This window comes from Protopterus annectens, chromosome 9.part0 (assembly GCF_019279795.1).
Source record: "Protopterus annectens isolate FY-2018-M chromosome 9.part0, PAN1.0, whole genome shotgun sequence".
Taxonomy (NCBI): domain Eukaryota; kingdom Metazoa; phylum Chordata; order Ceratodontiformes; family Protopteridae; genus Protopterus; species Protopterus annectens.
Window position 1 is genome coordinate 1085725158 of NC_056743.1, and position 25795 is coordinate 1085750952.

Sequence of the window (25795 nt, forward strand, 5' to 3'; positions counted from 1 at the left end):
TTTTAGGGCATCACAGTGCTGTATATACAATGTGGGATTTTACTATGTATGTAAACAATGATTTATATACTCTACATGTTCACATTTACTATACATGTAAATGCTATAAGGGTAGCTTAGTACATAATTCCAAACTTAATTTACACTTTCACAGACCTTGTTTAAGTACATAAATTGATAATGTACAGTTAAGTAGAAGCTGCACCCAACATCAATACAAGAAATAGTAAAAATAATTTTGTCAGTTTCTGATTATGTTTATGACACAGTAAAACAATACATAAAGCATGAGTCTTTCAGTACATAATTACTAACCTATCTTACATTATCACATATGGTTAAGTAAATTGACACTGTAGAGTTAAACAGAAGCTAAACCCAACATACTTGTAAACTTTCCTTCAGTCTGAAAAATGAGTACCAGTAAAAGAAACTGCAAAAATTATCTTACAGGTTTATCTGCTTACATTTGTGATATATCCAAAAATCATGGTCACTTGTCAACAGAAAGTCATCCATCCAGCCAACCTAGCCCATCTTCGAAGCTAGAACTACTTACCAGGTACCTACATACTCACCCCACAGGCAAGAGCTATGGAATCCATTTTCCTATACTATGGTCTCAAGTTCTCCATTAAATTTTTCCCCTCGTTGTTTGCAAGTTTCTTATATGCCCATAGGTCAATACTAGGTTGTCACTCCAGAGGACCATTAGCAGCCTCGCCACAATATCCAAAAGCACAGGTACCCATTTACATGACAAATTTATACCTGGTTTCAGCTTCTTTCAATGAGATCTTGAGGAGATAGACCAGGGGTGTATTTACAATAGTCTATTCATTCATCCAGGTTACACTTTCAAGAGCTACAGGGAGCCACTTTTCTTTATATACAAAGAAAGCATACGGATTCTCTGAGATATAAATCTATCTTGCCAACATGTCCTACTCATGTTTTTGATGGAAGTTAGGATGCCCTGAATGAGTGTTTACGGTGTTATTAGTTTTGCAGATGTGCAGGATGTCGCATAGTACCAGATCCTTTGAGGCACTGTAAGCAAGACAGAGGCCACTTCTCAGGAGTCTGTGGGAAAGAGAAAAGAAAGAGAACACTAATTTGGTCTGGTAGCTCAAGGAAGACATATCCTTGATTATGTTAGTGAGGAAATACTGCAATCTCTCAGCCTGGGTCAAATGCCTAAACAAATGCATACCAAATGGGACATTACATTATATATTTTATTTTTTATAAACACCTTCATTAAATTGTCACTTAAGACACTTGCACAGATACATTAACAGAAAACACAAATTAATATTTCCCCATTACACACATTATACGTCTTCTTTCTTACAACTGTCTTTCAGTTAAACATTACTTAAATTGCTCAATTATTGCCTTCCTTTAAACCTCACTCCTCCTAAAAATTATTCTGATTGCCCCCCCCCAATTCCATTAATTTCAATGCAATTTGCTCCTTCCCTTTTCTAAAGCTTCCTCTTGCAGTTCTTTTATACCTTGTACAATATTCAATACTTCAAATACAGTTGGTTTAGATTTTGATTTATACTTTCTAGTAACTGCTTTTTGGCAGCCAACAGAATTAAAATTCATAAGGCCTTACTATGTCTAGGCAATTTAGATCCGATCTCCCAGCTCAAAAGAATCATTTCCTTAGTTACAGCAATGTGCTCCTTAATATTTCTGTTTACTCTGTAGGGAATTTAAAAAAAATCTACCAACTCATTACACTCCCAAAAAGCATGTTCCCAGTTACCTCTTTCTTCACACCACTACCATCTGCTACCTCCTCGAGGAAAAATTACTTAAAGTCCGCTTGAGGTATAAAAATACCTACGCAAAACACTTCAAGAAAAATCTCTGTTGCTTACCAGGGAGCCATGCGCATGTCCTCCCATTATTCCTTTTAAATTGCTTTTGCAGTCCCTCTTCCTAACCTTTTCTAACCTCCGTGGATTCTTGTTCTCCATTCTTACTGTTGCAGTAGCCTGTGGGTAGTGCCCTGTCAAGGACACAGTAGCTAACTAGATTACCAAAGCTCCAGCGCCCTTCTCTTTCACTCTCTGTGGCTGCAGATACACTCTCCTCCAAAACGGATCCAGCCTATCAACAACCAGAGTGAGGCAAATCTTCAGTATTTTCCTACTGCCTCCAGCAGGAGCATCTCTCCCACTCCAGAGGAACAGAAGTCAATCAAAAGCTTCTTGCCTAACAGATAAGACCCCCGTTTTGAGGACCCTTCCTTTCAAACATTTTTTATTTAATATCTGTCGTATTTCTGATCTACCTATACAAGTTATTTGGGGGTATTCCACCTTAAGAATACTGGCTTTAATCAGGGAAATATGTGCTTCTGTGCCGTTTACTTCACTTATTTTTTCCAACTTTGTTTGAAAAAAATGTTTTAAATATCAAGTACTTAGGCTATTCTTTTACAATCAGAATGTGTTTTTCCCACCCGTTACCTTTTTTTTTTTCTTTTTTTTTTTTAAACAGAACTAGAATATTTTCTTATTTCTGTGGTATTACATGTTCTGGGATATTTCTAAGTAAATGTTTACATTCTGGTGAAACAATATTTCATGTACTCCTTGTATTTACTAGATTAGGAAAGAAAAGAGTGCTTGGTGCTTACTAGTGAATACTTATCTTCTCCCAGTGTTACAGAGCTTACGATACTAGCAATCAGGTTTCTTCTCTGGCTACAACATGGATAATATTCCGGGTCATGTTTCTTCCACTCTGCTTGTACATAAAAAGAAAAGAAAAAGACTGCCTCAACCTAGGGTTAGTGACTCTGATGCAGGCAAAGGCAGCTCCAAAGACCACTTACCCATTACCTTGACTCCCTCTTGTGTAGCTGTAATAGCCACTATGGACCAGGGGTTAGACACATTCTCAGGGTTTACTCCTGTACCAGTTACAGGTATGGAAAAGCCAAACACTTTAGATACAGGAGTCGTCCAGAGAAAGAGACCTTGCCAGAGACAGTAGGCTGTTCCCCAACCATTCTCCCAGTACGGAAATTCCTAGAAAAAAGAAACAAAAAGCTTACACTGCAGATGATCAGGTTGTTTCTCTATAAAAGTCAGATGTTGTATCTTTGGACAAGAGTGTTTTACAGTCAACTGATTTTGGGGACTGTTTGCTTTTTCAAAGTTCTAGGGCATGTATTGCCAGAAAACAATATGCATTTTCAAAGGACGAGGATTCTGACAGAGACAGGGGTGATTCTTCCCATGAACTCATCACTCAGAACTCTGACACTTCAGATAGTGAACTTCAAGTTACTCCCAGGAAAGTTTTTTCTTTAGAGAGACTGTTGCTAGACACCCAGAATTGGGCAGATTTTATGATCTATTAGAGGATGAGGTTCCAAATTCTGAACCTATTCCTCCCATTTTGCCAGACTTTGAAGACACTTTTAAAGATGCCTGCATGGCTTCTGACTCACTGGCTGCAGTTCCAAAGAAAATCAAATAAGCAGTACCAAATCGCTGATAGGAAAGGCAGTCTCTAACTTGCAGTCCAAACTTCTTTGCCTCATCCCACTCTTCAACCTTTACATCTCTATTTATTTGCTCCTAATACATTAGTTCTTTTGCCAATTCTCTCTAGTAAATTCAGGACCTCTCTTGCTTATTTTGTGTGCCCCTACTTCCAGTTATCATTACCGACAAAATCTTCTTTCTCCATTCTTGTGTTGGCTTAGTTCTTAGAATACTTTCTGCAACTTTATGAATATACTGTTCTTTATGGTGGTTATTATTCTCCTTAACTTATTACATCCTAGCGACACCTCCAGGTGAATCTGCAGTTAACACCTACTGATGCCTCTAGGTGTCAAATATTGCTTGTTCATATTTGTAGCAATAATTCCAAAACCATGCTATGTACAAGGTTTTAAAATATTTAATCGTAAAGCTTACACAATAGCACATTCAACTGCATTAATATTTGACCTCTGCCTAGTGCAGGTAAATAGATATTAGCTGTTGTTTTTATTATATTAATTTACATAGATATAATTTTCACATTTTACTAAATATCTCAGCAACCAAGGAAAAAAGCCTCATATGAAAGCTCTCAGCTAGAAGAATAAAATGCCGCTGACAGTATGCATTCAACTTAAGTGGTTTCTGAAATATTGTAAGTGATTTACAAAATATTATAAAAAATATTACAAATGTAATAGTTACTGTGACTTACAAAATTTGGTTTAAGACCTAGAACCTGAAGAATAATACCACTATAAAAATAGTTTGTGCTGAAGGGTTTGACATTTACAATTCTTTAGTAACCCCTATAATCCCAGAGAAATGAACATTTGTTTGAAATAAAAACACAAAACCACACACCCACCTTCACGGAGGCTCTCAATAAAAATCTACCCAAACAGCAGAGACCTCAAAGGCAGAAATGCACCTGACCACCACAACACAACACTAATCACGAGACACAACTCTCCTAAACAGTGTGCCACTCAACCAAAGCCCGTAAGGCAAAACAGCATGCCCAACACACTAGTAATAGGTGACTCGATAGGGAGGCACACTGATGTCCCATTCCCTAGGGTGAATAAGGAGAAAGTAACAGTCAGCTGCCTGTCAGGTGCCAGGATGCACCACATAACGCACACACTCAAGTCCATCAACAACAGGTACAAATATGACTCTGTCATTGTACATGTATGTGGGGGTGAATGACCCAAGACATACCTCCCTGGACTACATGAAAAGAGACACGGAGGAGCTCTAAGATGATGTAGCCGAGGTGGGTATGACCCTAACCCTGAGCAGCATCCTACAATCACCCAGAATGATACCACAGTACAAGCAGAAAATGATTGATTTCAACAATTGGTTAAGTTTCTAAGATGATCCAGTATCTGTCTGCCTGGGATGACATGACTGACGGACCTTGATGCTTTGCCAGAGATGGCCTGCATCCATCACCCCTGGGCTTCCAGATACTGGCCAAAGCTCTTGCCACCCCTATAGTGCCTTTTTAGGCAGTGTTCCAAAGACCAAATTACCACCGTAACAGTTACAAACAAATGCAATCTGAGGGTCATGCTGCTCAATGCTAGAAGTCTAAATTTCAAAATGCACTCGCTCAAAGCACTCCTTAAAATGGAGAACATTGACATTTGTGCTGTAACAAAGACCTGCTTCAAGGCAGCAGAAAGCACCCCTGCACTACCAGGCTATAACTCATTCCATACCGTTTGGCCCCAGAACTTGGACCGAAGCTTCAAAGGTGGTGGTGTTTCCATATTCATAAAGGATGTGCACACCTCCAGACTGGTAGCCCAACATAACGCATCTGAGATACTTCAGGTGCAGCTAACATCGGGTAAGACAGCGATTCAGGTCGTAGCCTGCTACAGCTCCCCAAACATGTCCCAAGAATCACACTCCACGTTCCTAAGCACCCTGGAGAATATTAGGGTCTAACCTAACACTCTCATACTGAGCGACTTCAACTACTCATGTACCAATACACTTGCCCAACATTTCCTGAAATTCATTAATTCCAAAGCCCTGGACCAGCTCGTTCTTAACACCACTAGAGGTAGCAACATCCTTGACCTGGTCATTACTAACATGGGTGGCCATTGCTCTACACCAATAGTCAACTCCTTCCTGGTTAGATCCATCCACAAACTAATCACCTTGGAAATCCACATCCCTCCCACCCCACCCTCCTGCAAAGGTAACCACCAGGAAAAACTTCTCCACAGCTAACTTTGGGCTCCAAAAAACTGAGAGGGCTATCTTCACGGCACCCATGCAAATGGAGAATAGTTGCATGACCGCCGAGTCATACACCAATGCACTGTACGAACACGTACACAAATGCATGGATCTTGCCATACCCAATAGAACCAAGACGCTCTCCTCCACAAAAAAAAAAAAAAAAAAAAAAAAAAAAAAAAAAAGAGGCCTCCTGCCATACACAAACTCTACAACAGAAGGAGGAAACTGATGTGAAATAAGGTGAAGTCCCAAGACTGGAAAAATTCTCTTATCAGCCTCAACAAAATGTTGAGATCCCTCATCAAATCTTCTAAAGCTAGCTATGAAAACAGAACTGCAGCAGATAGTAAAGATAACCACAAGGCCTTCTATTGTTATGTAAAGAATCTCCATGGCAATACCCAGATTTGCTCTGAGCTACTGCACAATGGTACCTCCTATACCGAACCAAAAGATATTGCCAATATACTGGCTGACAGATTCAGTGCCAACTTTACTCCTCCCTTCCCCCCCCAAAGGACCAATCACAATACCAGTAGATTACCAGGCACCCAGTATTACCAAGAATACAGCTTCTAAGGGACTTGACAATATTCCTGGCTGTGTTCTACATGAACTACAGAGTGAACTGGCACCTCACCTGTGTGCCCTATTCAATCAGCCTCACCTCAGGCTTTGTCCCTACTGAATGAAGCACTGCTACAGTTATCCCTCTTCACAAAGGAGGCGCAACTACAGAATCTGGGAACTATCGCCCCATTAACCCGATGAGTCTGATATGCAAAGCTATGGAATGCATCATCATGGACCTAATAAACAAGAAAATAGGGACTCTCCAAACTCTGGATCCCAAACAGTTTGGTTTTGTGAAGGGTAGATCATGCCTGCTCAACTTGAGTCAGTCACCAGAGCTGTGGATGAAGGCAAGGTGGTTCATACAGCCTACCTTGATCTGGCCAAGGCCATTGATACCATTTCCCGCTCAGGAATCACAGAAAAACTCACTAAGCTAAGCATCAACCTCTGTATCACTAGGTGGGTTGCAAACTGGCTCACAGATAAAACCCACAGTGTGAAAATAGCTGACACCAAGTCAGACTGCTGACCAGTCACAAGTGGAGTCCCACAGGATTCAGTCCTGGGTACTCTCCTGTTTGGTATCTACTTCTCTGAAGTCCAGGCCAACATGAAGGAACTCTGGCTGACAAAGTTCGTAGACCGTTGCAAGTTGGGAGCTATTATTAACTCCCCAAGTGATGTTGGCATCCTACAGACAGGCCTCACTGAGACCACAGACTGGTGTCAGAACCATGGCCTTAAGCTCAATGCCAAAAAATGTGTCGTCATCCCCTTTGGAAAATACCCAGTTACCATGAATTACCACATTGATGGTAGTCCACTGAACACAGAAGGAGTTACAAAAGATCTGGGAACACAGGTTTGACAGCAGCCTCTATTCTGACCACCACATTGCCACTGTGGTCAGAAAGTCCTTCTATGTGGCACATTTCATTACCAAGTGATTTGCATTCAGGAAGAAAGAGGTCATAGTCTCCCTCTACTCTTCCCTTATAAGGCCAATCATCTAGTAAAATGCCCCATTCAGCATGTGCCTTACTAGACACCTGCAACAACTGGAGAGGCTGCAAAAGTACCTCACAAAGAAGATCTTAGGCCTTAAACACTTATCCTATATGGACAGACTCAAAAAACTCCAACAATTCTCGGTCTCATATTGCCTACTTGTAGGTGATCTCTGCTCGACTTACAAAACCATGTCTGACCCAGCTCTGTTAGAAATGCTACATCTAAAGAAATCCCAATCCCTCCGCACCACATGCTCCAGAGACCGCAACCTCATTAGCACAAGCAACAGAACATGCTGAAGGGACAGGTTCATAACCCACAGACTGCCCATGCTATGGGACAGACTTCCCATACATGTCAAGCAGAGCACCTCACTGGCCCTCTTCAAGAGAAAGCTTGATGAGTGAATGGGAAATAGAAAATTCACCCCAGGGATCACTCCAGTGGCTCTATGGCTCTACTCGACAGAGGCACTGGGAACCAAGGTCGGGTGGCACAATGTCAGGATAATGCTATGGGCTAGGCTTGCAAAGGCTCCAGGGTCATTAGCCTAGTATACGCCTATGAACCTATGTGAGGACATAATTAGATTCTGTCAAACGGCTTACGGTCTGCCCATTGCAAGTTACAGTGCAAACTTTCTGCGCTCCACTGCAGTGAATGAGTTAATGATCAGCACCCAAAATTCCACTCTTTCTACATTTCTTGAACCCCCCCCCCTTCATCATCCCTTTCCACTTTAAATTATAACCTTCTATTTGTGTTATGTATATGAGGCGTAACTGTGTAGATCTAAAATATCCCTTCAAAATCAGGTAATCCTAAACCATCTTGTTCTATTGGAAGGATCAACTTGTCCCATTTGTCTCTTGTCCCCATTCCCTCCCACATAAATTCCTTTTTATTATTGTCCATAACTTCTCTGGTTGATAAAAATATGCCTGACCTGTATAAAACTAAAAGGACTAAACATTTTCATGGCTTGTAAATTACTATACATACAAAAACTGAGAAACTGGAAGCTGTTGTTTATTATCTTTTGTTTAGTCTCTTCCCAATATCCTTAGTTGCCATAACAGAAGTCTTTGTAATCCATACTCCATAACACTTAATCTTATGTTCCCATGGGTATTGCTGGACAAAGTTGTGAATGGGTACATAATTTTCAGCTATAGCCTTTGTTTTATCTTCACTAAATTTTAGAACCCTAAAAGTCCTGAAACCGTTTCAAAATGTTTCACAACATGAAAATGTCCTTTTCTATATTTACCAAGTACAAAATATATCTGCAAATAGACAACTTTCCTTAATTACCATATTGTTTATATCCTTGAATTTCTGAGCCCCTTATTGGCTTTGCCAATGGTTCTGAATATAAAACAAATAAAGGAGAAAGAGGACACCCCTGCCTGGTTCTGCACTTAAAACACAACTTAACAGGAAGAAATCCTTCCAATTTCATTCCTGCCTCTGAACCTACATATATCCTCCTAATTCACATTATTCTTGCTTCTGCTCCTAATTAACATTATTTTATCAGGGAATGCAAATGCTGCCATTGCCATACTCAAGATCCCAGCTTACTCTGTCAAATGCTTGCTCTGTACCAAGAGCAACCAATAAAACAGTGTATTTTCTTACATTCTTCTTCCCTCTGGATCATCACTGTTCTATTAATAGTCAAATGTTTGCCTCCCCTCCACAAACCACACTGATCAACACCTTTGTCATTCTTTTGTATAGACATAAAAACTTTATAATCATGGTTCAAAATTGAAATGGATCTATATAAGCCTGGGTCTAATGGGTCTTTACCCTTTTTGGGAAATACAGCTACCACAGCATTCTTCCAAAATGCTGGTGGTTCCCCTCCCTTTTAAATACTATTAAACAAAATCTTCCAGCTCTATCATTTTCTTCCCTCCTAACTTCCATAATAATACTATTTGTTCTTGAAGACTTCTCTGCATATTTATTATACATCATGTCTTATCTCTTCTCCTATTTCAACTTTTAGTCATTGAGCGGAGCCTTCCTCTAATCTTGGCATAATAAAGTTTTCTACAGATATTTCCATTTGTGCTCTCTGTTTCCACGTGCCTCTGATTTATAAAAATTTTCATAAAATTTCCAAAATATCTATAATACTCTATGCAATTTCTGGTTCCCAACTCTGGCAACAATCCTTTCTACTTTCTGTTCCCAAAGTCATTGCATTACATGTTTTTATCCTCTGGAATAGTTATTAAAAAGTTGCTTAACAGCAATCTTTCTAAAATCATGTATATTATCCAAATATTCCCTTATTTTGTCTTTACTTTTCCCAGTTACTCCTCTTCTTGTTCTGTGAGATTCCCCTTATTCTGCAATATTTTAACCATCATCAGCTCCATTAAATAATTCCTATTACTTCTTAACCAGGCTATAGTTTTCTCTTAATTCTACCCTATTTTTAAACTCCATTTTCATTTATCCTACTTACCAGCTATCCCTTGTGAAGAAATGTTCATTTTCCCTAATAACTGAAATAATTTTTATTATCCATTCCTTAAATTCCGCTCTTTTTAACATGTAAGTGGGAAAGTGTCAGTGTTTCATTTTTACTTTATTACCCTGCATTTTTATCAGTTTTTAATCTGTGCATGACCTGAAACAGATACTGGATGCATCAATTAAATGTACATTTCCTGTGAAATACGACTTCAGTCTAGGCCAGTTAATGTACCTTGTTTTTTTTTCTTTAACACCTTTATTAAATTATCACCTGTGACATTGATAACTTTTATTTAAATGTAAATGTGTCTAACTGTATTAACAAGTTCACATTTACAAACATTATATTTCACATATATTGGTATATATCATATCATATAACCTAAGCAACACTACATAAATTATTCAATTCCTGCCCTTTTTTTTTAAAACAAAAATATATTTGCCATCACTTATGACATAAGCAATCAAACATTTGTAGAAATGAACACAAACCACAGTGACACAATCCTAGTTTCAAACATTTTACATCACAAACCATACTGACACACTCCCAGTTGCAATTACTATACTTCACTTATAATCTACCCAATTATTTTCAGTCAAAGATTACTTGGCTCATTTAAGTCCTGACTTTTTAAACCTCATTCCTTCCCCGTATGTATTGTTCCCACAATTTCCACTTTCCAATGTAGTTTGCTCCTACCCTTTTCGAAAGATCTCAGTACCATTCTTTTATCTCTGTTACCATATTCACTACTTCTAGCATAATTGGTTTACATTTTGATTTCCATTTTCTATTTGGCAGCCACCATAATTTGACACAGCAAGGCCTTACCATGTCTAGGCAATTCCAATTCTGTATTGTAGTTCAGAAAACCATCTCCCTCATCACACCAATCTGCCCACCCAGCATCTCCGACAGTGCATCCTGCAAAGAATCCTAGGATGCCAACTCATCGAACTCCTTACAAAATATAGTCCCAATTACCTCTTCTTCATCACACCTCCAACATTTGTTATCTACCTGAGGAAAAATTCTTGGAGTCTAATTGGGGTATAAAATATAATTTCCAAGCATAAATCCTAAATCTTCTAGATTCTGTTACATATTTGGGAAACATATATATCCTCCCATTGTTTTTCTGTGAATTGCTTATCCAATTTCTCTTCCCAATCCTTTTTGGCCTCCTCCAATTGATTCTTATAATTATCATGCAATATTTTATATGCTCTACTAACTTTTCCTTTTTTAATGGCAGCTTCTGCTCTAGATTCTACTAAAACCTCTACCAGTGCTGGTCTTTCATTTAGGACCCCCCCCCATTTCTTTCTCTTTGCCTATACTCCGATCTCAATCCTTGATAGAGAAGGCAATCTATAATCTGCATTCTAAATAAATTCCTAGTGTCTTCCCATTCTATCATCTTTCACTCTCTAGTTATTTGCTTCCAATATCTTGGTTCCTTTACCAGTTTTCACCAATAAATTCCAGCCTCCCCTTGCCTGTTATCTGTATCCCTAATTGCAGTCATCCCTATTGGCAGAATCTCCTTTCTCCATTCCCGTGTAGTCTTAATTCTTAGGATACTTTCTACTACTTTATAGATATAATATTCTGTATGATTATTAATTTTTCTTAAAAGGCCTGCATCCAAAATCCCAGTCTCTCCTTGTTTCTTGAACTTCCCCAGTTTCATAATCATCCCTTTCCACTTTGAACTATAGCTTTCTGCTTGTGCTATGTATAGGAGCCTTAACTGTGTAGCTCTGAAACACCACTTGAAAATCAGGTAATCCCAATCCACCATGTTCTATTGGAAGAATCAGCATATGACACTTGAATCTTGCCATCTTCCCCTCCCAGATAAAATCTTTCAGCTCTTTATTAATTGCTATCCACAACTTCTCCTCTGCTTGATAAAACTATGCCTGACCCGTTTATAATACTTAATGAGACTAAAAACATTTAACCGCTTGTATCTTACTATCCATATCACAAAGCTTCCATTTTCTCAGGTTTTGTATTATCTTTTTAGTCTCTTCCCACATATCCTTAGCTGCCACACCAGAATCACTTTTAATCCATACTCCTATCATGTCCCCATAAATATGAATATATGAATAATACTGAAACAATCCATGTGTGGTTACATAAATTTACCACTATTGCCTTCGTTTTGGCTTCTTTAATTTTGTATCCTGAAAAGATATGAAACTGTCTCAGAATGTTCCACAACACTGCAAGGTCTCTTTCTGGTTTTGTCAGATACAAAATAATATAATCTACAAATAATGTCAGCTTTTCTTGACTACCATACCAATTATATCCTTGAATTTCTGAGTCCCTTATTTTCTTTGCCAGTGGTTCTAAATATAATGCAAATAACAAAGGGGAAAGAGGACACCCCTGCCTGGTTCCTCTGATCAAGCAGAAATGATCAGAGAGGACTCAACCCACTTATATCCTCCAAATAAACCTTATAATGTTTTTTTCTACAGGAAATGCAAATGCTTCCAATGCCCTGCTCATAAAGCCCCAACTTATTCTGTCAAATGCTTTCTCGGCATCAAGACCCACCAACAACAATGGTATTTTCTTGCATTCTGCTTCCCTCTGGATCATCAATGTTCTGCTAATGCTGTCAAATGTTTGCCTCCTCTCCACAAAAACACACTGATCCATATCTATCAATTTTGGCATTACTTTTTCCATTCTTTTAGCTATTATAGATATGAACACTTTATAATCATGGTTTGGTACTGAAATGTGCCGTATGAAGCTGGATCTGAAGGATCTTTACCTCTTTAGAGCTACCACTGCTTTCCTCCAGGATGCGAGTATGTCTCCTTTTAAAATACTGTTAAACAAAACCTTCCAGATATTTTTTTTTTCCTCCTAGCTTCCAACCTCCACGGGAGTATCATCTATTCCTGGGGACTTTCCTGTAGATTGGTTATACATAATTTTTATCTCATCTCCTCCTATCCTAACCATTAGTAATTGAGCCTCATCTGCCTCAAAAATAGGCATATTTAATTCTTCTGTAAATATTTCCATTTGTATGTTTACTTGATTTTCATACTTCTGCTTTAAACAGACTTTCACCGAATTTACAAACTATTTCTAATACATCTACAGGATCTCGTTACCTTCTTTTTTTTTTTTTATAACCTCCTTAAACATGGTGACAAGCCCTTTCTTCTATCTGTTGCCAGAGTCATTGTGCTGTACTGTTATCAAAAAACAGCTGCTTAACAGCAATTTTTCTAAACTCGTGTATATTATCAAGGTAATCCCTTACTTTTCTGCTTAGCATTCTGCAGTTGATACTCTTGTTCTGTGAGATTCCCCCTATTCTGCAATACTTTAACATTTGTCAGTCCCACAAAATAATTCTCGTTACTTCTTAAGCATAACTCCCTTTCTTTTATCACCCTATTTTTAAACTACACCTTAATTTTATCCCACTCACTAGATATATTTTAAAGTAATTTCTATCCTCTGTAACAATCTTCACTACCAATTCCTTCAATTCATCTCTTTTCAACAGACAGATGGGAAAGTACCAGTGTCTCATTTTATTCCAATACTCTGCGTTTTTATTTCAGTTATTGTCGGTGCATGATCTGAAATAGTTGTTGGGTATGTATCGAGACCTTCAATTAAATGCACATGTTCCTGTGAAACGTGAATATGGTCTACCCTAGCTCAGTTTTTATATCTTGGGGAATAGCGGGTAAGTTCACTCCAAACTCCTTTGTTACACTTTCACTTCCTGGCCCCCAGAAATATCTTCACTGCTGCAAATCAAATTCCAGTCCCTACCTATAAGTAATATTCCTTGCTGAAAACTGATTTATCCCAGAATTTTCTCAAGTTCCATTATAGCATTTTTAAGTGGGATATAAATACATGCCAGTGTACTCCTCCTCCCTTGCCAGTAGCCCCTTAGTACTACAAATCTGCCATTATTGTTTTACCCTTTTCTATCACTGTTGGAGCTCCTCTTCCAATTAATACAAGTACTCCTCTTTTCCTTTTCCCAGATATTCTGCTGAATAACCATCCTGAAATCCTGTCTATCAAATTTACATGTTCAGTTCTTTCCAAGTGTGTCTTCTGTAACATAGCTATTTGAACTCTGCATTCTTAAATACAGTCCACTATTATTTTACTATTAATAGGTGAGGTCATTGACATTTAAATACATTACAGAAAGCATAATTGCATTAAAAAGTTGTTATTCCAATCTTTTATGTGTAATGCCTTTTTTGTTAAATGTCTAGTTCCAGCTTTTGTATTACATGCATATACACTGTTTGGCAGGTTGGACTTTTATATAGTTCTTTCTGGTCATATCCACTTGAGCCTGTTACATCTTACAAAACTTTTTGTTTTATTGAAAACCCTCAAACAAAAAAGCAACCAACCCCCAAGACCCACAAGAACCTATTGATTTAATACAAACATACAAAACTATGTACATCTTCAAATATTGAAGTTGTACCATCCTAATAGGAACAAATGTCCCAAACTGACAGCCACACTCACAGAGTTGATTTAACCTAAAAGAAAGGTGATGCATGGTGCAGCCTCTGTTTCTTTCTACCAAGTGCTAACTCATTTTCTTATTACAGCTCTCCTAGCTGAGTAAACCTGTGAATTCTTTCAGAGAACATTATCTCCTAGTCACTTTCTCTTTTCCCCAGCCAATCACTCTCCACCAGACTGTAACCAATTTCTCTTCATCAGATATGTCTCCATGAAGACATGAGAACCAGACAGCCAATTTCTCTTTACAAGACTGTCTCCGTGAAGACATGAGAACCAGACAACCAATTTCTCTTTACAAGACTGTCTCCATGAAGACATGAGGGCCAGATACAGAATTGCTACTAAGCATACATTCATTTGCTAGAAAGAAAGCCTCATAATATTTAATATTCATTTTCATTTACTTGCTTTCTCTTAAAATGTGTAAATAAATAAATCTAAGGTCCTTAATTCAGTCATCCCCCATGCAAGAATGAGAAAAAGCACATTTTTTTCTTTTGTCATGCTCTTTTAACCAGGATTTATGTTTTACATTGCACTGCCTACATTTCTTAAAACTGAACAAGGAGAGAAAGGAGAAAGGAAAAAAACATCAGCACCTATTTACAATCCCCATTACACTTAAAAATAACTGTGAAAACTTGAATTTACAGCATGCAAAGGAAACCATACACCACAAAAATAGCATTATGAAGAAAAAAATGGTTTTCTTTACTTTACAGTTAACTTTCTCCTCTCTCTTCCCCTACCCAAAGCATTTTCCGAACATTAAAGTATATCCCTACTTGATGTCATTAGAGTTCCTCACAAGTCCAACAAATTTTGAAAAAGTTGAACATTTCCAGATTTTCTTGTTCTGTCATATTTCACAATTATTATTGCATTGTAATCCCATATCAAGTTACTGGTTTTATTTCTGTTCATCTCCAGCTCCAAAATTCTCTCTCTGCTTCCTTTCCAATGTACTCTCGATTCTTCTAGTCAACTCTCGTGCTGCTTTCCTCCTCTCCAACATGTTTTATTGAAACAGTGGAAAAGGTTTCACAGGTACAGTCTCAATGTGGTCCTTATTACCAGAAGAACAAGAAGCAGACTCCTTTTATTGGACAAACTTTTGTATTTATTCCTTAGAATATACTTCATCAAAAGGGATTTTGCCTCTCCATGGATACTTTGAAGATAGCTGGGTACCGTAGTTTGAATCTCACACTTGCATCTCAACATACTTGAAGAGTGGAATGAGTTTACTCCTCTTCTGCCTTATATACAATGATCAATAATCATTTTCCACAAACACTGCTGTCTCCCACTTTTAGTATTTTGTCTTTCTGCCACAGTATTGTCAGAATCAATACAGTCTGCTGGCAGGATTGCGTCTTTACTATTAAAGGTCTATGTTGCTTTCTCGTAGCCAAGTTTGGAGCATACACAAGATGTGCCCTTTCAACTAACAACTCTTGCTGTGGAATACCAGTGCAGTTGCTTATTTGTGCTTTCATAAAATTAATGCAGTCTGCTCCTTCCAGCTTCTCTGGCACTGCTTAAAATCTCAGGTTTTCCCTATGTACTCTGCCCTCTAATTCTATTATTTTTTGAAACATCTTTTCCTGAGCAGTCTCATATTTAGTCGGCCTTTTCTTCATTTCAACCTCTGATTTTTGCAGCCTGAATATCTCTTTAAAGCTCCTTCCATTTTCCATCTTTTTGTTGTTTGTGGTAATATACTCCAGCAGTGTTTCATTTATTTTAACAAAGTCTGTGAGCAGTTATCTTATATCTTCCTGTAGGTTACTAAAAGTTATGTCTGGAGGTTGCATTGCTTTTTGCTGAACAGCTGCCGAAATTTCTCTAGTTAGTTTCTTCCTCACTTTTTGTAGCTGATTTTCCAGGTGCTCTGTATTTTTTTTCCTGGCATCCAGCAGTACACTTACTAGTCAGTTACTGAAATTTACCCATAACCACAAAAGTCTACTGGCCTTTTCTGGCAAGTTTCTTTGTGAAAGAGTCATGTGAATCAAAAGTTTTGCTGGGTTTTATTATATTACTCATTACAGTAGTGCTTGGCGTTGAGCTCCTGTCGTTTTTTCTTAGATATTCTTGCTACTTTGTCTTCAAGAGCTTTTTGGACACCAGGAATGGTTGGTTTTGTGGGTTTCTTGCTTTTTACTGTTCCTGGTGACCCGCCTGTCCTACCAGCCGGTGTGTGATTTTTCTATGGAACCACTGCCCGGACCACCTACATTTTCTACAATGTTTGGTACATCTGATACATCTATGCAGACAGCTACTAAGTTATCTTATGTAAGATTACAGCATTTTTTAACACTGGATGTGAATCCCCTCTGTGTTATGTAGTCAACACACTGATGTTGTAAGTAACTATTCTGCTAATGATGAACTGAATGAGTTGCAGAAAAGTATTCTCTCCTTGGAATACAGAACTGAGATGCATAAAAGGCTTAGAAGACAAAGATCAAGTTTTTTCTGCATATTTAGAGAGGTATGGTACCTACATGTCTTAGAATTATTAAAATGCTTACATACGGGAATAAATATCCTGAACTGCTGAAGCAATGGCAACAGCTGAATTTAAATCTGAGTGCTAAGTATACGACGACTGATGAATAATTTTTTCTTCCTTATGAAACTAAATTGCTAGCAGAATTGAGATGAAAGATAAGACTATCAATTCTACTTCCTTCCATTTAACAGCTAGTGATTACAACAATATGCTAGATAGACTGAAAAGAATGGAAGATAAATTATCAGCAAAAAAATGGAAACTTGTTCAAGACTTGAATGCCTTTAAATTAAAGAATTAATGTATTTTCTTGGCCAAAAGAAAACAGATGATTTACCTCAATAGCTGCTGCCCCTTTAATAAATGAGACACTATTGCAGACTGAGGAAATAGAGTTTAATAAGACTAGTGGCAGACCCACCCCTTCCCTTAGTAGTGAAACTGAAGTTGGTGCTACTAGATGTAGTGATGCAGTCACAGATTTGGATAGCTTCACTCCAATTCCAACTGAGACTGCAGCAAGCAATTCTGTGTCTGAGGTTAAGAACTTTAATAATACAATTGAGAATGGAAATTCTGAAACAGCAGATGAACAGAATGGTGCTGTTTTGAGTCAATCTGGGAGTACCGTTGACAAGAATGCAACTGTAACTGGTAATTCTGGAACAGTGAAAGAAGAGCAAAGGGGCTGACAGTTTTTTAGCCTCAAACTTTTCTTTACAGCTGCCCATTCAAATCAAAGAAATAAGAGTAGGAAGAGGAGTTGGGACAGGACAGAACCAACCACGCAGCATCAGACAAGACAACAAACCTTCATGAAGGTAGGACCAATAGTAAAGAACAAACGTACAAAGACTTAATTTTTGCTAGTCCTACAGTGGTTAATGTGTCTAAATGGTCATTTAGTGATGCTGAGCTAATGCTTTTAGATAAGGGGATTACTTTTGTCCCTGCTAAAGGAGCGAATATTAGCAACTTACTAACTGAACTCAGGCTAGTCATTAGAAATATAGATTTAAAGCTATCGGATGGAAGTAATAGTATAAGGGATGATTGGCGACCAAGCACTTTTGTACCAAACAATACTCCAATAGTGAAAGCATTTCAGGAAATGTGTGAACAAGAGATTTACGAATAATTTTTTTAAGAAAGGGCATTGTGAATCCGCGGTGGTGCAAGTGGTAGCGTTGTTGCCTCACAGCAAGAGGTTCTCCCGTTGGATTCTCGGCTGGAGTGTGGGGGAGTGCCTTCTGTGTGGAGTCTGCATGTCCTCCCCATGGTTGGGTGGGCGTTCGAAAGACATGTATAAATGAGCGTGCCTTCGTTGAAGGTTGAACATCGAGCTGGCACCTCGGCGTTCGTGAAAATCTACTGCCAATCATTAGCGGACCAGAGTTCCGCTGTGGTGACCCCTAACCGGGAAAAGCTGAAAGACAACATTGTGATAAATATTATAACTTAGAACCCGAAGAGAGAGAAGCATTTAGTAAATTATACATGAATAAGAATGTGGTTATTAAACAGGCTGATAAGGAGGGTAAGATTGTTGTAATGGATGTGGAGTTTTATAACAGGATGCATGACTTTTTATCTGATTTAAGTACTTTTAAAAAAGTAGACAGAAAATTTGATGATCAGATAATGTTTCGAATTAAGAACTTTTATATGATTTACTTATGGAAAATTTGATTACACCTGAAGTATATAATTATGTCTTGTATCTTATTACATTTCTTTATGGATTGCCAAAAATCTGTAAAGATTTATTAGTACCACCCATGAGGCCTATAGTCTTGGGGAGCTCCTGTATTACCACATCCCTGTCTAACTACCTTGAGAAACAGTTACGCCCATTATTAAGTTTTAGTAAAAGTTTTATTCAGGACACTAATGACTTTCTTTTTACAAGTTGTCCATCAGCTGTTGGGCCATGGAAAATGAAAGCATAGATATTTTACTTGTTACTGCGGTGGTGGTGCTGCGGTAGCGTTATCGCCTCACAGTAAGACGTTGTCCTGTTCGATTCTCAGCTAGAGCGTCTTCTGTGTGGAGACGTGTGATTGGGCGTACCTTCGTTGAAGGTTGTGCGTCAGGGCCGGCAACTTGGCACGTAAAAATCTACTGCCAATCATTAGCGGACCGGAGTTCCGCTGTGGCAAACCCTAACCGGGAAAAGCCGAAAGACACAACAACAACGATGGATGTTAAGTCCTTATTTACTGTAATACCTAATGACTGGGGAGTACAATGTGTTAGTATTTCTGTGAACATAGCACCTTTACAGCTTCTAAGATAGAAATGTGTTCAGTGTTGGATAATGTTGGAAAATAATCATCTTTAAACAGAAAAATGTTAAGTCCATCATCGGCAACTTGGGGTGGCTAGGGGCACCCCGGTTGCAAACATTTATGTTAATATTATTTTGCTGGAAGATATGAAGGATGTCGTGATAAATGAATGGAGTAATTTATGTGCACCATACTTTTCTGGACAATTGAATAGACAAGCTGCTAGTAATCATTTTGAGTGTAATCTAGGGTATATTATGAAATATAATAGACATAGTGATATGATTAACGATATTATATGTAAAAACTGGGCCATCTTGCAATCAAATGAGGATGTTAAAAAAGTTGTAGGTAATGAGCCTAAGTTTATTCATAAGAGAGAAAGAAACCTTAAACAGTATTTATGCTATTAGGATTTGAGTAATATAAAAGCTGAAAGACAGTGAATAGGAATGGGACATTTCCCTGTCACAACTGTATATATTGTATAAGTATTAATACTGAACCTTCCTTTAAGCATCCCATCACAGCAAATTAATTTTTCATGTTTCTGCTACATGTAATACTCAGAATGTGATTTACCTTGCTAATTGCACCTCCTGTGAGTGCTTTTATATAGGCAAAACTAATAAGAAATTAAAAGAAAAGGATAGGGTCACATCTTTCAGAAATTCGAAGAAAAGTTGAGACAAATGCCCTGAGTAAACACGTTTTATCTGTGGGATCTCATAAGTTTAAGTTTGGGGTTTTACAAGTTGTGCATTACAATGCAAGAGGAGGTGACCTAGGGAATAAAAGAGATGGAATATGACTGGATTAAATTTTTCAGGGCTGATAAAATGCAAGGATTTTATAGTACCAATAGTATTAAGCATATTGAAAAATAGAAATCAATATGTATACAAGTAGTATTTGTTTTTATTTTTAGAATAATTAGTATAACAATAGTATAGTTATTAACAATATTTATAATATGTACTACATTCTTTATTTATATTTGGATTTTATTACAAGTTTATTTTTATTTGGTCCTGGGCTTGTTTATATATGTGGGTGTGTGTTTCTTTTACTATGCTGTTAAACTGCATCTAACTATTTAATAACCCATGTGATTTTTAAGAATACGTATGATCAGCTGGTGTAAATATTTAAACACTGTGGAGATAATGAGATGTATAATTGCACTGAGAAATACTTTTGTAACTCAAAAGCTTTGCTTTGTTTTATTATTTTACTCATTAAAAGTGTTTGACGTTGAGCTCCTGTAATTTTTTTTTGGATATTCTTGCTGCTTTGTCTTCAAGAGCTCTTTGTACACCAGGACTGGTTGGCGAGTTTCTGTTTTCAAACTGGGAGAGCTAAAGTTAAGCTGTTACTCAATGTGCAGCCATCTTGGAAGTCTGCCCAGTTAATGTACCTTGGGGAATATGTAACTTCTGTCAGAGTTACTACTACTAAATTTATGTCTCCCATGCACAATATTTTCATAAACAGCTTCAGAAATCTATAGTCTTTTGTTATGCTTTCCCTTCTAGGTCCCTGATACATCCTCACTGTTGTAAATAAATTTCCAGTCCCCATTAATAAGTAATATTCCCTTCTGAAAGATGATTATTTCTCCCACAATTGCCTTATAATTCATTATAGCAGTTCTTATTGGAATATAAATACATGTTAGCATAATTGCCCTCCCTCACCAATAGCCTCTTATTACCCCAAATCTACCACGATTGTCTTTTTTCCTCTTCTATCACTATTGGGGGCCTTTAGCAATCAGTGTTACTATTCCCAGTTACCTTTGTCTCTCATATTGATAACCATTCTGAAATCCTGTCAAATTCACATGTTCATTTCTTTCCAATTTTATCTCCTGCAGTGTTGCTATTTGCACTCTACATTTCTTAATACAATTCAATACTATTTCCTTTTCTGTCTATACCTGTAAAACCATTTACATTCCAAGATACTACAGATAAGAGTAGCCAGTATGATAGAAATCTATTATTCTTATTTATTATACACATTCAAAAAACGGTCATGTATTTCCATCTTTTGTCTTACATGCACACAACAATGTTTCACAGGCTGATCTTTTATACAGTTATTTCTTCTCATCTTCATTTGAACCCATGTCACAATTTCAAGACTTTTTTGCTTTGATGGAAACCTGCAAAAAATACATTTTCAGAACACTCCCTCACCTATTAACTTAAGACAAAGCACACAAAACTGTGTATATTTTCAACAAATGAAGTTTAAACTTCCAGATAGAAACAAATGCCCCAAATCAAAAGCTACACCAAATTGAAAGTTGCACCACAGACAAACTAATCTAAAGTTAATGTTACTCAAGCTAAGGTGCATGTTACACCCTGTATTCCTACTTCTAATTTCTATTCCCCTCTCAGATATGATAAACAGCTTTTATGCTTTCAGAAAATATTGACTTTTAGCCCCAAGAAAAAGTGCAATGGCTACCTTTAAATAAAACTAAATTATACATGGTTATATTAACTGCATTAAAGTATTAAGATTGTTGGGGATACTACCATCTCTTATTCACTTGACAATTTCAAACTTTTTCACCAAACTGATTGCCGTTGTATCTTTAAATTGTGCATTTCTCTTAGCAAAGAATGCTCAGGACTCTCAGGATTAATTGCTTGCATGGACTTCTAAATAGTAACAGCTTAATTTCAGCTCTCCCAATGTGAAAACAAAAAACTCAGAGAAAAGAGAGCCAGTGAATTTGTATGTCTGGGTAAATTTGACTTGCAGTCTAGTAACTGTACTGCCTGGATGCCAGCAAAAAATACATTTACAGAACCTGAAAGAAAATATATCGATCACAAAAGGTGAGGAGAAAACACTGGCTAGAAAGAATCTTGCAGCAGTTGAAGCTCCAGCTTTGGTATAAGACATGACTCTAGTACTCTAGAGGAAAAAATAAGTCAAATGTGCTGAGAGCGATTAAAATAAATGAAAACGAAAGAGTACATCATCTCATAACAACAAAATGTTGGAAAAATGGAAGAAGCTTCAGACAGACATTCAGATGAGCTGATAAAACTGGAAAAATCAGAGGTCAAGATGAAGAAAAGGCTGGCTGAGTATTGGACTGCTCAAGAAGAGATGTTTCAAAAAATGGTAGAATTACAGAATATAGCACATAGAGAAAATACGAAATTTTCTGCTGCACCAGAGAAACTGGAAGGAACAGACTGTATTAATGTTATCAAAGTACAGATAAGCAACTGGAATGGTATTCCACAACAGAAGCTGTTAATTGAAAAGGCTCATTGTGAGTATGCTCCAAACCTGACTATAAGAATGCAGCAAAGACCTCTACTACTAAAGATACAATCCTGCCAGCAGAAAGAGTTGCTTCTGACAATACTGTGGCAGAAAGAAAGTACTAAATGTTGGAGACTGTAGTGCGTTTGTGAAAATGATTACTCACTGTATACCAGGCAGACGAGGAGGAATAAATTTATTCCAGCAATCAGGGAATGCTGAGAAGCAGGTGTGAGATTCAAGTTGCTGTACCCAGCTATCTTCAGAATATTTTTTTTCCTGGAGGGTCAAAGTCATTTTAGATGCAAGACATGCTAAGAAGGAAATATAAAAAAGTCTGTCCAACAAAAAGTAAGCCATCAAACAGAATGGGATCCTGCTTCTTTTTCTTCTGTTAATAAACCTAATAGACTATGCCAGTGAAACATTTTCCAATATTCCAAAGGAAAATGTTTGAGACAGAAAAAAACACAGGAATTTACTAGAAGAACCGGGAGTATGTTGGAAATGAACCACAGACTGCAGTTGGGAGATGGGGCTCAACAGGAAGAAAACCAGCAACTCTGAAATGGATGGATAAATGAAGGATTACAAAGCATCATTCACATTTGTTAAATATGGCCTAACAAGAAAACCTAGAAATATTGAACTTTTTTGACTGTTAAACTTGTACGGGACTCCAAAGCAAATGCCCTACTTCATGTCATTAATGTTTGAAAGAAGATTAAAGGACAGCAGAAGGGGAAAGTAGTAACTGCAATTAAAACAGTTTTTATTCTTAGAAATATTTTATTTTATAAAACATCATGTATATTATATGTCATAAAATAAAGCTTTTCGGTTATTTTTGTGTGTAATAGGAATACTGAAGTAAGCAGGTGCCCTTTTTCCTCCTTTCTTTCTTCTTGTTCAGTTTTTAAGAAATGTAGGCACTGCAATGTAAATAGAAGAAAGCATGAACAAAAGAGCATGATACAAGTAACACTGATATGCTTTTTCTTTTGCATAGGGGAAAGATTGGATTAAGTCCTTGGCTTGAGTAAAAGAACATTTAATGTAATGAAAAGTTTTCGTTTTGCAAATAAATGTTCACGGTGCAACATGAGAACCTTGTAAATGAAGGCAACTGTAAATCTGGTTCTCGTGTTTCTACGTAGGCAAGCTGATAAGGCCAATCAAAACAGAACACTTTTTTCTTTCAATGTCTAGCCAACCAATAATGTTTTTTTGAAAGCATTCAAGTATTTCCTACATCTGGGAGAGGAAAAAATAAGATAAAACCAGACAACACAGTGTAAGTACACGCACAGGCATCTTAACATGAATACCCTTCATTACAGGTCACTTCAAGCCTGTAAGTGTAGCTATCAATTTGGGACTTTTGTTTCTATAAGGAGGGTTAAACTTCATTATTTGAAAATGTAAATAGTTTTGTATATTTATATTATGTTAACAGGTTATGGAGTTTTTCTTTTTCTTTTTTGTTTTTTGAGGATTTCATTAAAACAAAATGTCTTGTAAGATTTTACACGTTAAAATGGATGTGACAAGAAACAACTATATAAAAGATCAACCTGTCAAGCATTAGTGTATGCATGCAAGACAAAAGGCTGAAATTACACATTTAAAAAAAGCTATTATACATAACAGGTGGCAATAATAAATCCTTATCATAATGACAGCACTTTCCCATGCTATCTTTAAATGTGAATGGTGCATACAAAAAAGAAAGTACTGAATTATATTTAAAACTTCAGAGTGCAAATAGCTATGCTACATGAGACATTTGTAAAGAAATGAGAATGTAATTTGATAAAGAAATGATTTCAAGATGGTTATTCAGTGGAATATCTGAGACAAAGGAAAAGGAGAGTATGCACAAACTACTTCAAGCACAGGCATTAATACCCTTCTAGCCTACCAATATACCAGAACAGTTGTTCCCATAATAAATGTCCAGGCTGTTCTTAAAAATATCTAACCTACTGCTTGCTTTAATGTAATTTGGTAGTCTGTTCCACACATCAGCTTCTCTCTGAGAGAGTCAATTAGTACACTTCTCATTCATATAGAATCTTATACATAGCTTGTCTGATGATTTTCTGCTACTTTGAGAACCCCAAACATTCCCAGCGGTAGTTGTCTCTAAATACCCTACATACCTCAATAAGACCTCCTCTTAAATATCTATACGAGACAATGTACAAGTTCAGATATTTTAGTCTTTCATATTAACTTAAATTTTCACATTCATGGATACCCTTGACATATTTCCTCTGTACTTTTACTCAAGCCTGTTTTCTTATAAGGTTTCCATATTGTTATTCCATACTCAAGTTTGGGTCTAATGTTATTACAAAACAATGACTTCGTCATTTCTGATTTCCTAGACTTTATAAATCATTTTATACAACCTATAGTTCTATAACTATCATTAACCAATTGGTTGATATGATCAGAAAACCTCAAAGCTGGATCTATCTATACACCCAGATCCTTAAATGAATTTCAATCACAATCTGCTGTACTAAATATTCACCTTTCAATTTAAGTCTCCCATATCTCGTATGCTTAGTATGCTTAGTTTTTGACGTACTTATTAGCATATTACTTACATTAATTGCTAGAGGAGCTCTAATAGTGATAGAGGGGAAAATAATAAATGGTAGATTTGTACTGGCTAAGAGGCTACTGGAAAGGGAGAAAGATTATGCTGGCTTTTATTTGTATTCCATCTAAAACTGCTACAATGGAGCTTAAGAAAATTCTGAGAGAAATAATAAACTTTTAGCAGGAATATTACTTATAGGTGGGGACTAGAATTTGATTTTCAACAGTGAGGAGGTACCTGGGGAGCCTAGAAGAGAAAATATAACAAAAGAGGGTAGATTTAAGAAATTTATGAAAATATCTGGTATGGAATAAAATTAATTCAGTAGTAGGAGCTTGGGGGGAATTGGATATTATTCCCCAAGGTACAAAAACTGGGCTATGATAGCCTGAATTTATATTCCATAGGAACACGTGCATTTAAATTGAAAGTTTTGATATGTAGAACTATTTCAGACCACATGACAATAATAACGAAAATATAAAAAAAAAATCAGGATAATGGAATAAAAAATAGACAATGGCACTTCCCCATCTATATGTTAAACAGAGAGGAACTGGAAACTATAAGTTATTAGGGAAGGTAAAAACTTCACCTGAAAATATAACTAGGAAGTGGGATAAAGTGAAAGAGGAGTAAGTGGGATAAAGTGAAAGAGGAGTT

The 25795-nt window shown here is 37.1% G+C and overlaps 1 protein-coding gene across 3 annotated transcripts in view; it reads right to left on the reverse strand.

The window, feature by feature from the left end:
- The window catches only part of LOC122811820 (pleckstrin homology domain-containing family A member 3-like), a 547265-nt gene that overhangs the window by 493069 nt on the left and 28401 nt on the right, over positions 1-25795 (reverse strand). The window contains exon 2 of one of the 3 annotated variants that reach the window (XM_044083926.1): positions 579-1083. The exons of the other annotated variants lie outside the window; for them this stretch is intronic. The gene's annotated coding sequence lies outside the window, so the exon portion shown is untranslated. The remainder of the gene's footprint in view (positions 1-578; positions 1084-25795) is intronic. 3 annotated transcript variants of the gene reach the window in all.